This window comes from Salvelinus alpinus, chromosome 15 (assembly GCF_045679555.1).
Source record: "Salvelinus alpinus chromosome 15, SLU_Salpinus.1, whole genome shotgun sequence".
Lineage (NCBI taxonomy): Eukaryota > Metazoa > Chordata > Actinopteri > Salmoniformes > Salmonidae > Salvelinus > Salvelinus alpinus.
In genome coordinates, this window is record NC_092100.1 from 10276793 (window position 1) to 10294107 (window position 17315).

Below are 17315 nucleotides of genomic sequence, written 5' to 3' on the forward strand. Positions count from 1 at the left end.
AGCAGAATGACTTGACATTACTAAGTGAATCTACCCAATCAAGTAGTCTTAGCAGAATGACGTCACATTACTAAGTGAATCTACCCAATCAGGTAGTCTTAGCAGAATGACTTGACATTACTAAGTGAATCTACCCAATCAGGTAGTCTTAGCAGAATGACTTCACATTGCCAAGTGAATCTACCCAATCGGGTAGTCTTAGCAGAATGACTTCACATTACTAAGTGAATCTACCTAATCAGGTAGTCTTAGCAGAATGACTTCACATTGCCAAGTGAATCTACCTAATCAGGTAGTCTTAGCAGAATGACTTCACATTGCCAAGTGAATCTACCCAATCGGGTAGTCTTAGCAGAATGACTTCACATTACTAAGTGAATCTACCCAATCAAGTAGTCTTAGCAGAATGACTTCACATTGCCAAGTGAATCTACCTAATCAGGTAGTCTTAGCAGGATGACTTCACATTGCCAAGTGAATCTACCCAATCAGGTAGTCTTAGCAGAATGACTTCACATTGCCAAGTGAATCTACCTAATCAGGTAGTCTTAGCAGGATGACTTCACATTGCCAAGTGAATCTACCTAATCAGGTAGTCTTAGCAGAATGACTTCACATTACTAAGTGAATCTACCCAATCAGGTAGTCTTAGCAGAATGACTTCACATTGCCAAGTGAATCTACCCAATCAGGTAGTCTTAGCAGAATGACTTCACATTACTAAGTGAATCTACCCAATCAGGTAGTCTTAGCAGAATGACTTCACATTACTAAGTGAATCTACCCAATCAGGTAGTCTTAGCAGAATGACTTCACATTACTAAGTGAATCTACCCAATCAGGTAGTCTTAGCAGAATGACTTCACATTACTAAGTGAATCTACCCAATCAGGTAGTCTTAGCAGAATGACGTCACATTACTAAGTGAATCTACCCAATCAAGTAGTCTTATTTGTAAGTCGCTCTGGATAAGAGCGTCTGCTAAATGACTTAAATGTAAATGTAAATGTCTTAGCATAATGACTTCACATTGCCAAGTGAATCTACCCAATCAGGTAGTCTTAGCAGAATGACTTCACATTGCCAAGTGAATCTACCCAATCAGGTAGTCTTAGCAGAATGACTTCACATTGCCAAGTGAATCTACCCAATCAGGTAGTCTTAGCAGAATGACTTGACATTACTAAGTGAATCTACCTAATCAGGTAGTCTTAGCAGAATGACTTCACATTACTAAGTGAATCTACCCAATCAGGTAGTCTTAGCAGAATGACTTCACATTGCCAAGTGAATCTACCCAATCAGGTAGTCTTAGCAGAATGACTTGACATTACTAAGTGAATCTACCCAATCAGGTAGTCTTAGCAGAATGACTTGACATTACTAAGTGAATCTACCCAATCAGGTAGTCTTAGCAGAATGACTTCACATTGCCAAGTGAATCTACCCAATCAGGTAGTCTTAGCAGAATGACTTGACATTACTAAGTGAATCTACCTAATCAGGTAGTCTTAGCAGAATGACTTCACATTGCCAAGTGAATCTACCCAATCAAGTAGTCTTAGCAGAATGACTTCACATTACTAAGTGAATCTACCCAATCAGGTAGTCTTAGCAGAATGACTTCACATTACTAAGTGAATCTACCCAATCAGGTAGTCTTAGCAGAATGACTTCACATTACTAAGTGAATCTACCCAATCAGGTAGTCTTAGCAGAATGACTTCACATTACTAAGTGAATCTACCCAATCAGGTAGTCTTAGCAGAATGACTTCACATTACTAAGTGAATCTACCCAATCAGGTAGTCTTAGCAGAATGACGTCACATTACTAAGTGAATCTACCCAATCAAGTAGTCTTATTTGTAAGTCGCTCTGGATAAGAGCGTCTGCTAAATGACTTAAATGTAAATGTAAATGTCTTAGCATAATGACTTCACATTGCCAAGTGAATCTACCCAATCAGGTAGTCTTAGCAGAATGACTTCACATTGCCAAGTGAATCTACCCAATCAGGTAGTCTTAGCAGAATGACTTCACATTGCCAAGTGAATCTACCTAATCAGGTAGTCTTAGCAGAATGACTTGACATTACTAAGTGAATCTACCTAATCAGGTAGTCTTAGCAGAATGACTTCACATTACTAAGTGAATCTACCCAATCAGGTAGTCTTAGCAGAATGACTTCACATTGCCAAGTGAATCTACCCAATCAGGTAGTCTTAGCAGAATGACTTGACATTACTAAGTGAATCTACCCAATCAGGTAGTCTTAGCAGAATGACTTGACATTACTAAGTGAATCTACCCAATCAGGTAGTCTTAGCAGAATGACTTCACATTGCCAAGTGAATCTACCCAATCAGGTAGTCTTAGCAGAATGACTTGACATTACTAAGTGAATCTACCTAATCAGGTAGTCTTAGCAGAATGACTTCACATTGCCAAGTGAATCTACCCAATCAAGTAGTCTTAGCAGAATGACTTCACATTACTAAGTGAATCTACCCAATCAGGTAGTCTTAGCAGAATGACTTGACATTACTAAGTGAATCTACCCAATCAGGTAGTCTTAGCAGAATGACTTCACATTACTAAGTGAATCTACCCAATCAGGTAGTCTTAGCAGAATGACTTCACATTACTAAGTGAATCTACCTAATCAGGTAGTCTTAGCAGAATGACTTCACATTACTAAGTGAATCTACCTAATCAGGTAGTCTTAGCATAATTAGAAATTAGGTTCTATATCAGCATCCAATGCAGTTTAGGAAAAAGCTGATTTTTACACCTCATAAGCAGCTAAACTTTCCTAATGTGTATGCATTTCCATAATGCATTACCTTGCAGCATGGCATTAGGCTAGGACATAATTAAGCCATCTATTCTTGTAGATGTAGTTGATTGTCAGTGTGCTTTTCAGTGTTGCTTTGAAGCAATATGTGGATCGTATGGTTATAGCAGATGCTATTGTACGCTTCTGTTTTCTGTGCTTGATATAAATGAAAAGTGCTTGATGTGTGTGTGTGTGTGTGTGTGTGTGTGTGTGTGGTGTGTGTGTCCGTGCATGTGTGTGTATTTCTGTGCTGTGGTGACAGTATAGTGATGTTCTGATGTTAAAGTTATAAAATGGGCTCTGTAGGCTTCAATATGCTAAGTTGTTTCATAAAATTCCATAATGTGTTTTTTTAATAATTATATATTGAAGAGAAGGATTTTGATATTTTTAATCCCAACCAGCAATGCAATCTATTGCGCTACACAACAAATATGTTTATCATGTGCTTCTTTGTATTCAAATACTAGTACTATCAGAAAGTTCAGTTAACAATGCTGTGTTTGTCTTTTGTTAGACAAGGCCTCTCTCTGTCCTTTTTACTTCTGTGAGTTAACTTCTCATTTAAAAAAAAATGTTTTAAACAGCTGCCATTTTTAGCTTCCAGAGCCTAAATAAATAAAGCAAACATTTTTGCTGTCTCATTCCGTAATCAGACTGGGATCTGGTGCATATCTGGACGTAGATTAGCAACTACATAAAAAAACAGACGTGTGCATTAAATGAGCAGGAAACGACCTACCTTCACTAGTCTGAGAAGTAAATGGAAAGATGTGACTAGACTGCTCACAAACATGACACATCATATGCCATGTCACAAAGTAGGATGCAACATCTGAATCAATCTAAAAAAGGGGCAGAGGGTGAATTTGTACATTTTATGAAAGTAGTTACGCAGTCCTTCCACAAGGTCAGAGAAAGTAGTTCCGCAGTCCTTCCACAAGGTCAGAGAAAGTAGTTCCGCAGTCCTTCCAAAAGGTCAGAGAAAATAGTTCCTCAGTCCTTCCACAAGGTCAGTGAAAGTAGATCCTCAGTCCTTTCACAAGGTCAGTGAAAGGGAGTTCCTCAGTCCTTCCACAAGGTCAGTGAAAGTAGATCCTCAGTCCTTCCACAAGGTCAGAGAAAGTAGTTCCTCAGTCCTTCCACAAGGTCAGTGAATGTAGTTCCTCAGTCCTTTCACAAGGTCAGAGAAAGTAGATCCTCAGTCCTTCCACAAGGTCAGAGAAAGTAGTTCCTCAGTCCTTCCACAAGGTCAGAGAAAGTAGTTCCTCAGTCCTTCCACAAGGTCAGAGAAAGTAGTTCCTCAGTCCTTCCACAAGGTCAGAGAAAGTAGTTCCGCAGTCCTTCCACAAGGTCAGAGAAAGTAGTTCCTCAGTCCTTCCACAAGGTCCGTGATAAAGATTTGACCTTTACAGCAATGACCTTAGTATTCCCTTTCTAGATACTCCGGTGTTCAGGAGAGGAGCTGAATGCTGCTTTCCTCAGACAAACACAGAGGTCTATTCTATTCTGCATACTGGCAGCACCATTCTCTTCAGATGACCTACAGTGACACGGATCAATTGCCAATAGAAGACTGTTTCTAATTTTGTAGCATCGGTAAATAATGCATTTATTAGATGCCTTCCATAAGAGTACGCCCTCCAATGTGTTCTTGAGCTCAAACACTGTCACACACACACACACGTTTACTATCATACACACACACACACACACACACACACACACACACACACACACACACACACACACACACACACACACACACACACACACACACACACACACACACACGTTCACTATCACACACGCACGCACCGCACACGCACGCACGCATGCACAGACACACACACACACACACTGCAAGCTGCTGTTCAATCAGCATTGTTTTTCAGCATGCAGGCGGTGCATATTTTATGCCTGAACTGTTCCCTCCAAAGTAAAAGTCTGGATTTGTGGGTGTATTTACGATCCATAATTAACTAGCCCATATAATTTATTTAATATGATTTGTAATTAAAACAGTTTGCAGACTGGCCATGTTTTTATATGGCTCTAGATGGAGGACAACACTGTTAAGATATACATTAAAAGTCTCACTGGTCTATTAGGGAGGTCGATAGCTCTGTGAACCACAGATGTAAAGTAGTCAAAAGGCCCTTAAAGGTCACAGAGATTCCAGTCCAATAAAAAGTACATTTCAAATAGCAGACATAGGTCAAAAACACAAATAGGGTAGTAGATTACACAAGGCAATATATCATTCAATACGCTCATGGAAAGCTAACGGTCACATATACTCATGCTAGACAATAGGCAAATAGCTAACTGTCACATATTGTATATTCTCATGCTAGACAATAGGCAAATAGCTAACTGTCACATACTGTACAGTATATACTCATGCTAGACAATAGGTAAATAGCGAACTGTTACATACTGTATATTCTCATGTTAGACAATAGGTAAATAGCTAACTGTCACATACTGTATATTCTCACGCTAGACAATAGGCAAATAGCTAACTGTTACATACTCATGCTAGACAATAGGCAAATAGCTAACTGTCACATACTCATGCTAGACAATAGGCAAATAGCTAACTGTCACATACTGTATATTCTCATGCTAGACAATAGGTAAATAGCTAACTGTCACATACTCATGCTAGACAATAGGCAAATAGCTAACTGTCACATACTGTATATTCTCATGCTAGACAATAGGTAAATAGCTAACTGTTACATACTCATGCTAGACAATAGGCAAATAGCTAACTGTCACATATATACCCATGCTAGACAATAGGCAAATAGCTAACTGTCACATACTGTACAGTATATTCTCACGCTAGACAATATATAAATAGCTAACTGTGACATACTCATGCTAGACAATAGGTAAATAGCTAACTGTCACATACTCATGCTAGACAATAGGCAAATAGCTAACTGTCACATACTCATGCTAGACAATAGATAAATAGCTAACTGTGACATACTCATGCTAGACAATAGGCAAATAGCTAACTGTTACATACTCATGCTAGACAATAGGCAAATAGCTAACTGTCACATACTCATGCTAGACAATAGGCAAAAGCTAACTGTCACATACTCATGCTAGACAATAGGCAAATAGCTAACTGTCACATATATACCCATGCTAGACAATAGGTAAACAGCTAACTGTTACATACTCATGCTAGACAATAGGCAAATAGCTAACTGTCACATACTGTACAGTATATTCTCACGCTAGACAATAGGTAAATAGCTAACTGTCACATACTGTATATTCTCATGCTAGACAATAGGTAAATAGCTAACTGTTACATACTCATGCTAGACAATAGGCAAATAGCTAACTGTCACATACTCATGCTAGACAATAGATAAATAGCTAACTGTCACATACTCATGCTAGACAATAGGCAAATAGCTAACTGTTACATACTCATGCTAGACAATAGGCAAATAGCTAACTGTCACATATATACCCATGCTAGACAATAGGCAAATAGCTAACTGTCACATACTGTACAGTATATTCTCACGCAAGACAATAGGTAAATAGCTAACTGTCACATACTCATGCTAGACAATAGGCAAATAGCTAACTGTCACATACTCATGCTAGACAATAGGTAAATAGCTAACTGTTACATACTCATGCTAGACAATAGATAAATAGCTAACTGTCACATACTCATGCTAGACAATAGGTAAATAGCTAACTGTCACATACTCATGCTAGACAATAGGTAAATAGCTAACTGTCACATACTGTACAGTATATTCTCATGCTAGACAATAGGTAAATAGCTAACTGTCACATACTCATGCTAGACAATAGGCAAATAGCTAACTGTCACATACTGTACACACTCACGGTAGACAATTGGCAAAGTGGCCAATGGCTTACAGTGCAGTATAGCCCTTATAATCTTACAGAAATGATGAATGACTTTGGGAATGGACAATGATCCATAGTTTTCTATTACAATGGTAAGCTTTTTAGGTATAGCAACAATTATGCTCTAATATAATGAGCATTCATCACTTTGTACTACAACGTAAATCATAATAAAACAAAATATCATCCGTGTGCAAGCTCAATCAGTAGGGCGTTGGCGGATGCATCTGTCTCTAGGGTATCAACATAAAAAATAAATACCAAAGCATATAAATGAGAATAACAATACATTAAAGTAACAGTAGTAAGCCAGTCTCAACATGACTGAGATGCCTCATGACATGGTATGAAAGCCAAAACAAAACTAAATGGCAAATATTATATGACATTACATTGCATTGCACTTTTCACTGGTTGTCCCTCAGGTTGTGGTAAGGAGGACACATATTTGGCTCCCAAAATTGCACATTTAGGCTTTTTAAAAGACCCACTGACGAGGAGCTAGCAGGATGACGCTAACTTAACAAAGATTCAGAGCAGACAATGGTTACAAACAAGGAACAAGATGTTCTAATGTACAGTATGTTAGTATCCTAAGGCTGACTGGGATGTCCCTGCTCACCAAGGGATTACAGCATATTGAGGCAGGGCTGCTCCGTAGAGCACATCTTTGCTGCCTTTGACGTTTGTTATGCTGGAACATCAGATCAGAAATATCTAGCTAGCACTCCTTTAGCTTCCAGTTAACCGGTTCTCCGTACAGCGCTAGACATAAATAGACATATCAGAAAAGACAAAGGAATGGTCTTTTCTCCCACAATGCTTTGATCACACTCACAACCCCCCACCTCCTATGGGTTTAACCGGTTCAGGGTTCCCTTGACAACAGCATCTAAGAGATCTCTTGGAGTCATGCCCAGGTGGCGCAATTAGCTGAAGTTTTTCCATTACATCCTTTCAGGATTACCCCTTGAGTACTTGTAAACAAAGTTGCAATGTCCTTTGCACAGGATCAGCAAGCAAAAAAGGTACAAAGTGATATGCTGAAAAACGGTAGCCTCCTCCACCTCGACGCAAAGAGAGAGGTTTGGGAGGACGAAGGTGGCCAAAATCCCTCGTGTTTCAGTTTGAGCCAAGACAGTAAACCTGTAATTGGCCTTTCCACTGCTACCTGGTAGCGTCCCGAGACTATGTACACTACAGATAATTGGATGGATTGCCTGTCCCTATTAACCGATGGATGATTAGCAAGGAAGATGTGGAAGTCTCTATCATCTTATGAAAAAAAGGGTTAAGATCATTATTTGGAATTAAAATCATTATTTGGAGTTAAAATCATTATTTGGAGTTAAAATCATTATTTGGAGTTATTCCTTTGGCAATTACAGTAAGTGCTTTGCAGACTCCGTGCAACGATGGTTTATTAACTGTTCAATTCAAATAGCGAAACGATAGTTTAGTAACTGTTCAATTCAAATAGCGCAACGATGGTTTATTAACTGCTCAATTCAAATATCACAACGATGGTTTATTAACTGCTCAATTCAAATAGCGCAACGATGGTTTATTAACTGCTCAATTCAAATAGCGCAACGATGGTTTATTAACTGCTCAATTCAAATATCACAACGATGGTTTATTAACTGCTCAATTCAAATAGCGCAACGATGGTTTATTAACTGCTCAATTCAAATAGCACAACAATGGTTTATTAACTGCTCAATTCAAATAGCGAAACGATGGTTTATTAACTGCTCAATTCAAATAGCACAACAATGGTTTATTAACTGCTCAATTCAAATAGCGAAACAATGGTTTATTAACTGCTCAATTCAAATATCACAACGATGGTTTATTAACTGTTCAATTCAAATATCACAACGATGGTTTATTAACTGCTCAATTCAAATAGCACAACGATGGTTTATTAACTGCTCAATTCAAATATCACAACGATGGTTTATTAACTGTTCAATTCAAATATCACAACGATGGTTTATTAACTGCTCAATTCAAATATCACAACGATGGTTTATTAACTGCTCAATTCAAATGGCGCCGGAGGAGATGGCTGCCGTTTTACGGTCTCCTAACCAATTGTGCTCTTTTGTGTGTTTTTTTTCGCATTGTTTGTAACTTATTTTGTACATAAAGTTTCTGCCACAGTCTCTTATGACCGAAAAAAGCTTCTGGATATCAGAATAGTGATTACTCACCTCGAACTGGACGAAGATATTTTCTTTAACGAGTTGGACGCAAAATATTTAGTGGTGATACCGGACCACGCCCAAATCCCCGTCATTTGCATGAAAGCGAGACACCAATATAGGGGACACACGTCCGGGTGCCTTGTGAGAATTGGTCGACGAGTGGTTAACGCCTCTACCATCTGTCCTATTGGCCAACGCGCAATCAGTGGAGAATAAATTGGATGAGCTCCATTCAAGACTATCTGACCAACTGTAATATCTTATGTTTCACCGAGTTATGGCTGAACAAAGACATACTGTTGGCTGGGTTTTCCCTGCATCGGCAAGACAGAACACCTCTGGTAAAATGAGGGGTGGCGGTCTATGTCTATTTCTCAATAACAGCTGGTGCGCAAAATCTAATATTAAGGAAGTCTCGAGGTTTTGCTTGCCTGAGGTAGAGTATCTCATGATAAGCTGTAGACCACACTTTTTACCAAGAGAGTTTTCATCTATATTTTTCATAGCTGTCTATTTACCACCACAAACCGATGCTGGCTCTCAGACCACACTCAACAAGCTGTATAGGGCCATAAGCAAACAAGAAAAGGCTCATCCAGTGGTGGCGCTCCTAGTGGCCGTGGACTTTAATGCAGAGAAACTTAGATCCGTTTAACCTCATTTCTACCAACATGTCAAATGTGCAACCAGAGGAAAAACAACTCTAGACCACCTTTACTCCATACACAGAGACACGTACAAACCTCTCCCTCGCCCTCCATTTGGCAAATCTGACCATAATTCTATCCTCCTGATTCATGCTTATAAGCAAAAACTTTTATCACGACGTACCAGTGACTCGCTCTATACAGAAGTGGTCAGATTACACAGATGCTAAGCTACATGAATGTTTTGCTAGCACAGACTGGAATATATTTTGGGATTCTTCCGATGGTATTGAGGAGTATACCACATACGTCATCGGCTTCATCAATAAGTGCATCGATGACGTCGTCCCCACAGTGACCGTACGTACATACCCCAACCAGAAGCCATGGATTACAGGCAACATCCGCACTGAGCTAAAGGGTAGAACTGCCACTTTCAAGGAGAGCGACTTTAACCCGGACGCTTATAAGAAATCCCTCTATGCCCTCTGACAAAACATCAAACAGGCAAAGCGTCAATACAGGACTGAGATTGAATCCTACTACACCAGCTCTGATGCTCGTCGGACGTGGCAGGGCCTGCAAACTATTACAGACTACAAAGGGAAGTGCAGCCGCGAGATGCCCAGTGACACGAGCGTACCAGACGAGCTAAATTACTTCTATGCACTTTGAGGCAAACAACAATGAAGCATGCATGAGGAGCACCAGCTGTTCCGGATAACTGTGTGATCACGCTCTCCGTAGCCGATGTGAGTAAGACCTTTAAACAGGTCAACATTAACAAGGCCACAGGGCCAGACGCATTACCAGGACGTGTACTCAGAGTATGCGCTGATAAACTGGCAAGTGTCTTCACTGACATTTTCAACCTGTCCCTGACCAAGTGTGTAATACCTACATGTTTCAAACAGACCACCATAGTCCCTGTGCCCAAGAACACCAAGGTAACCTTCCTAAATGACTACTGACCGTAGTACTCACGTCTGTAGCCATGAAGTGCTTTGAAAGGCTGGTCATGGCTTACATCAACACCATCATCCCAGAGACCCTGGACCCACTCCAATTCGCATACCGCATGAACAGATCGACAGATGACGCAATCTCTATTGCACTCCACACTGCCCTTTCCCACCTGGACAAAAATAACACTACATGAGAATGCTGTTCATTGACTACAGCTCAGTGTTCAACACCATAGTGCCTTCAAAGCTCATCACTAAGCTAAGGAACTTGGGACTAAATACCTTCCTTTGAAATGGATCCTGGACTTTCTGATGTGCTGCCCCACGGTGGTAAGGGTAGGTAACAACACATCTGCCACACTGATCCTCAATTCGGGGGCCCCTCAGCAGTGCATGCTTAGTCCCCTCCTGCACTCCCTGTTCACTCATGACTGCATGGCCAAGCAGGACTCCAACACCATCATTAAGTTTTCCGACGACACAGCGGTGGTAGGCCTGATTACCGAGAACGATGAGACAGCCTATAGGGAGGAGGTCAGAGACCTGGCAGTATGGTTACAGGACAACAACCTCTCCCTCAATGTGATCAAGACAAAGGAGATGATTGTGGACTACAGGAAAAGGAAGGCCGAGCACGCCCCCATTCTCATCAACGGGGCTGTAGTGGAGCAGGTTGAGAGCTTCAAGTTCCTTGGTGTCCACATTACCAACAAACTATCATGGTTCAAACACATCAAGACAGTTGTGAAGAGGGCACAACAACGCATATTCTCAGGAGACTGAGAAGATTTGTCATGGGTCCTTAGATCCTTAACTTCTCCAGGATAGGGGGCAGCATTTTCACATTTGGATGAAAAGCATACCCAAATTCAACTGCCAGCTACTCATCCCCAGAAGATAAGATATGCATATTGTAGAAAACACTCTGAAGTTTCTAAAACTGTTTGAATCATGTCTGTGAGTATAACGGAACTTATTTAGCAGGGAAACCCAGAGGACAAACCATTCAGATTTTTTGTTTTTGAGGTCACTCTCTTTTCAATGGATTTTCATTGGGAATACAGATTTCTAATTGACCTTCTTGTAGTTTCTACCGCTTCCACTGGATGTCAACAGTCTTTAGAAATTAGTTGAGGGTTTTTCCTTTGTGTAATGAAGAAGTATGGCCATTTTGAATCAGGGTCACTTGAAGTGTCCTGTTAGATAGAGGCACGTGACCAGAAAGCATGCTACAGATTGTTTTAATCCTGTATTGAACACAGATCATCCCGTCTTCAATTTTATCGATTATTTACGTAAAAAAATACCTAAAGTTGTATTACAAAAGTAGTTTGAAATGTTTTGGCAAAGTTTACAGGTAACTTTTGAGATATTTGTAGTCATGTTTCACGAGTTGGAACCGGTGTTTATCTGGATCAAACGCGCTAAATAAATTTACATTTTGGATATATATCGACGGAATTAATCGAACAAAAGGACCATTTGTGATGTTTATGGGACATATTGGAATGCCAACAACAGAAGCTCATCAAAGGTAAAGCATGAATTATATTTTTATTTCTGCGTTTTGTGTCGCGCCTGCAGGGTTGAAATATGCTTATCTCTCTTTGTTTACAATGGTGCTAACTCAGATAATAGCATCGTTTGCTTTCGCCCCGAAAAGCCTATTTGAATTCTGACATGTTCTCTGGATTCACAACCAGTGTAGCTTTAATATGGTATCTTTCATGTGTGATTTAATGAAAGTTTGATTTTATAGTATTTTATTTGAATTTGGCGCGCTGCGTTTTCTCTGGCTTTTGGCCAAGTGAGACAGTAGCGTCCCGCCTAAACTCAGATTTTTGGATATAAATATGAACTTTACCGAACAAAACATACATGTATTGTGTAACATGAAGTCCTATGAGTGTCATCTGATGAAGATCATCAAAGGTTAGTGATTAATTCGAACTCTATTTCTGCTTTTTGTTACTCCTCTCTTTGGCTGGAAAAATGGCTGTGTTTTTCTGTGGCTATGTACTGAGCTAACATAATCGCATGGTGTGCTTTCGCCGTAAATCCTTTTTGAAATCAGACACTTTGGCTGGATTAACGAGAAGTTTATCTTTAAAATGGTTTATAATACTTGTATGTTTGAGGAATTTTAATTATGAGATTTCTGTTGTTTTGAATTTGGCGCCCTGCAATTTCACTGGCTGTTGGTTAGGTGGGACGCTACCGTCCCACATATCCCAGAGAAGTTAAAAAGTTTTACAGCTACACCATCGAGAGCATCCCGACTGGTTTCATCCCCGACTGGTATGGCAACTGCTCGGCCTGTGACCGCAAGGCGCTACAAAGGTAGTGCGTACGGCCCAGTAGATCACTGGGGCCAAGCTTCCTGCCATCCAGGACCTCTGTACCAGGCGGTGTCAGAGAAAAGCCCTAAAATTTGCCAAAGACTCCAGCCACCCTAGTCATAGACTGTTCTCTCTGCTAACGCACAACAAGCGGTATTGGAGCACCAAGTCTCAGTCCAAAAGGCTTCTTAACAGCTTCTACCCCCAAGCCACAAGGCTGCTGAACATCTTTTACGCTGCTGCTACTCGCTGTGTGCATAGTCTATGCATAGTCACTTTACCCCTATGTACATGTACATATTACCTCAATTACCTTGACTAACCTGTACCCCCGCACATTGACTCAGTACCGGTACCCCCTATATATAGCCTCGTTATTGTTAGTTTTACTCTTCTTTTACTTTTTTTTTTTACTTTAGTTTATTTTGTAAATATTTTCTTAAAACTGCATTTTAAGTGAACTGGCATTGTTGTGCCAGGACAACAACCTCTCCCTTAACGTCAGCCAAACATTGGTTGGTTGTTGACTTCAGAAGGCAGAGGAGGGAACATGCCCCGATCCACATCAAAGGGACTGCAGTAGAGAGAGTCAGCAGGTTTAAGTTCCTCTGCGTCCACATCACAGAGGACTTGACATGGACCAACTTCACCACCACTCTTGTCAAGAGGACGCAGCAGCATCTCTACTTCCTAAGGCAGCTGAAGAAATTCAGTATGCCACGCAAGGTCCTCTCCAAATACTACCGCTGCACCATTAAGAGTGTCCTGACCAGTTGCATCACGGTCCGGTATGGGAATTGCTCCGTCCACGACCGCAAGGCCCTCCAGCGGGTGGTGAAGATGGCCCAGTACATCACCGTGTTCCCACCCATCCAGGACATCTACACGAACCGGTGTCTCAGGAAGGCCCGATGCATCATCAAGGACCCCAACACACCCCAGACACGAGCTGTTCTCTCCCTTATCGTCGAGCAGACGGTATCGGAGCATGAGGTCTGACACCAACAGGCTCAGAGACAGTTTCTATCTACAAACCATCAGACTGCTGAACACTTGAACTGGACCTCATGCTCTGATTCTCCGCACATGCACTCACTCACTCGTCCATCTGCTGCTGCAACTGCTGCTTCCAGACTCTTATTAGGATTGCTAAATACTTCATAATTTAATTAAACACTTGCCCCTAAATCCCTCTTACTCAAAACACGTGTTAATATTGCACTATAAAATTGTGCCTTCCTGTATTATAATTATGCTAAAAAATATATTTTATTTTCTACTGAGCCTTTTATTTTATGTTCAAATTCTTATATTTTATTATCTGTTATTGATGTAGCATTGTTGAGAAGGATCCTGCAAGTAAGTATTTCGTTGGAGGATGGATGTATACCAGTGGAGGCTGCTGAGGGGAGGGACAGCTCATAATAATGGCTGCAAGGGAGTATTATGACTGGAATGGAGTGAATACCATTTATTTCATTCCAGCCATTACTATGAGCCGTCCTCCCCTCAGCAGCCTCCACTGGTGTATCCATGTGTATCCCGTACATATGAGAGATAAAACTTGAAGCTGAATATGAAAAACGAATAGGCCTAACCAGGTTCCTGGATAAAAGTTTCAAGTTTTAATGTCACGTGCACAAGTACAGTGAAAAACCTTTCTTGTAAGCTCTAAACCCAACAATGCAGTAATCAATATCAATGTAGTACTACAAATAACAAGGTAGAACAAAAACACACGAGATATAAAATAAGAAATAAGATACTTACGAAAGCATTTTCTTGAATCAATAAGACATTTGGATTATTTTTTGTTTCACTGTGTGAATGCGTCCAACGTGCATGTGTGACGAGCAAGAAAACCGCTTCATACTGGAAAGTTAGTTACCAACTTTCATTCAATAGGGCTCTTAGTGATGTCAAGTATTTCTCTCTTTATGTCTCAATAAGCTACGTTACTTAACTCATAAAACGTAGCACAATATAATTCAGTAGTGTGAGGGAGACCCCATATCCAATTAGTTCATAATTGGTATGTTATCTCATCAATTCAAATGTCAGGGAATTTAATTGAGAAACCCCTCTGTGTGAAAACTGACCTTAAATTACACTATTCTGTCAAGGGAAAGGAAGGGTTAGGAATCCCATTAAGAGCTACAGTTAGTGACGATCCACCTCACGACACACACTCGTCTACAGACAAGGTTTTAGGCCTGCATCCTGGCACCGCAATTTGTCTTATTTGATGCTAAATAGATGGGAGGCATTCAAGGAAGGCTATCTTTATGGGGCGATCATCACGTGAACGTCGTGGAGTTTCACGAGCCGTCTCTCCATAATGCATCACATAATGCTTGTCCTCCGCGAACATTACGCAAACGTGACGGAAATAAATCGTTATTCACCGACAGATGTTCCCCACTGATCACCGTCGGCAAAGTTGAAAGTGTTGTCAAAAGTTACACAGGCACATGCATCCATGAATGGAATTTACACTTTGAAAGGATTTAATTTGCCATTGGCCTTTATATCCCGGGTCTCGAAGGGCTTCCTACAATGTGTGCACAGTGTATTTACATGTGCCGCTAGCCTTCACCTGACTGTGTGAGTGACATCTACAGGGAAGTCCCAGGGTCTCCATGATGGACACATCTTTCTAATAGCTTCCATCATGGACACACTACACTCTAAAAAGAAAAAGTTTCCTGGAGTATCCTTTAGGGGTTCTTCATATTGAAACTGATGGGGAACCCCTTCTTCTTCTTCAAATAACCCCTTTTAATGGATCCTCAAATAACCTTTTGAAGAACCTTTTGGGGTAAATGTTTTAACTAACCCCTCCCTTATTATTATTATTAATAATAATAATAATATGCATAACAATAACAACAATAGCACAATTTTTTTAATTAACAGTGTTTATTATGATCTTTGTGGCAAAGCAGAATTAAAAATTCTTAATATGAGGTAAACTCCCAGCAGAGCCCCAAGTCCAATGTGTACAGTGGGGAGAACAAGTATTTGATACACTGACAATTTTGCAGGTTTTCCTACTTACAAAGCATGTAGAGGTCTGTAATTTTTATCATAGGTACACTTCAACTGTGAGAGAAGGAATCTAAAACAAAAATCCAGAAAATCACATTGTATGATTTTTAAGTAATTAATTTGCATTTTATTGCATGACATAAGTATTTGATACATCAGAAAAGCAGAACTGAATATTTGGTACAGAAACCTTAGTTTGCAATTACAGAGATCATACGTTTCCTGTAGTTCTTGACCAGGTTTGCACACACTGCAGCAGGGATTTTGGCCCACTCCTCCATACAGACCTTCTCCAGATCCTTCAGGTTTCGGGGCTGTCGCTGGGCAATACGGACTTTCGGCTCCCTCCAAAGATTTTCTATTGGGTTCAGGTCTGGAGACTGGCTAGGCCACTCCAGGACCTTGAGATGCTTCTTACGGAGCCACTCCTTAGTTGCCCTGGCTGTGTGTTTCGGGTCGTTGTCATGCTGGAAGACCCAGCCACGACCCATCTTCAATGCTCTTACTGAGGGAAGGAGGTTGTTGGTCAAGATCTCGCGATACATGGCCCCATCCATCCTCCCTTCAATACGGTGCAGTCGTCCTGTCCCCTTTGCAGAAAAGCATCCCCAAAGAATGATGTTTCCACCTCCATGCTTCACGGTTGGGATGGTGTTCTTGGGGTTGTACTCATCCTTCTATTCCTCCAAACACGGCGAGTGGAGTTTAGAGCAAAAAGCTCTATTTTTGTCTCATCAGACCACATGACCTTCTCCCATTCCTCCTCTGGATCATCCAGATGGTCATTGGCAAACTTCAGACGGGCCTGGACATGCGCTGGCTTGAGCAGGGGGACCTTGCGTGCGCTGCAGGATTTTAATCCATGACGGCGTAGTGTGTTACTAATGGTTTTCTTTGAGACTGTGGTCCCAGCTCTCTTCAGGTCATTGACCAGGTCCTGCCGTGTAGTTCTGGGCTGATCCCTCACATTCCTCATGATCATTGATGCCCCACGAGGTGAGATCTTGCATGGAGCCCCAGACCGAGGGTGATTGACCGTCATCTTGAACTTCTTCCATTTTCTAATAATTGTGCCAACAGTTGTTGCCTTCTCACCAAGCTGCTTGGCTATTGTCCTGTAGCCCATCCCAGCCTTGTACAGGTCTACAATTTATCCCTGATGTCCTTACACAGCTCTCTGGTCTTGGCCATTGTGGAGAGGTTGGAGTCTGTTTGATTGAGTGTGTGGACAGGTGTCTTTTATACAGGTAACGAGTTCAAACAGGTGCAGTTAATACAGGTAATGAGTGGAGAACAGGAGGGCTTCTTAAAGAAAAACTAACAGGTCTGTGAGAGCCGGAATTCTTACTGGTT

The 17315-nt window shown here is 40.9% G+C and overlaps 1 protein-coding gene across 4 annotated transcripts in view; it reads left to right on the forward strand.

Moving 5' to 3' along the window:
• Positions 1-17315, forward strand: part of LOC139539469 (PEX5-related protein-like) — a 173117-nt gene that overhangs the window by 84836 nt on the left and 70966 nt on the right. The window lies entirely within an intron of this gene.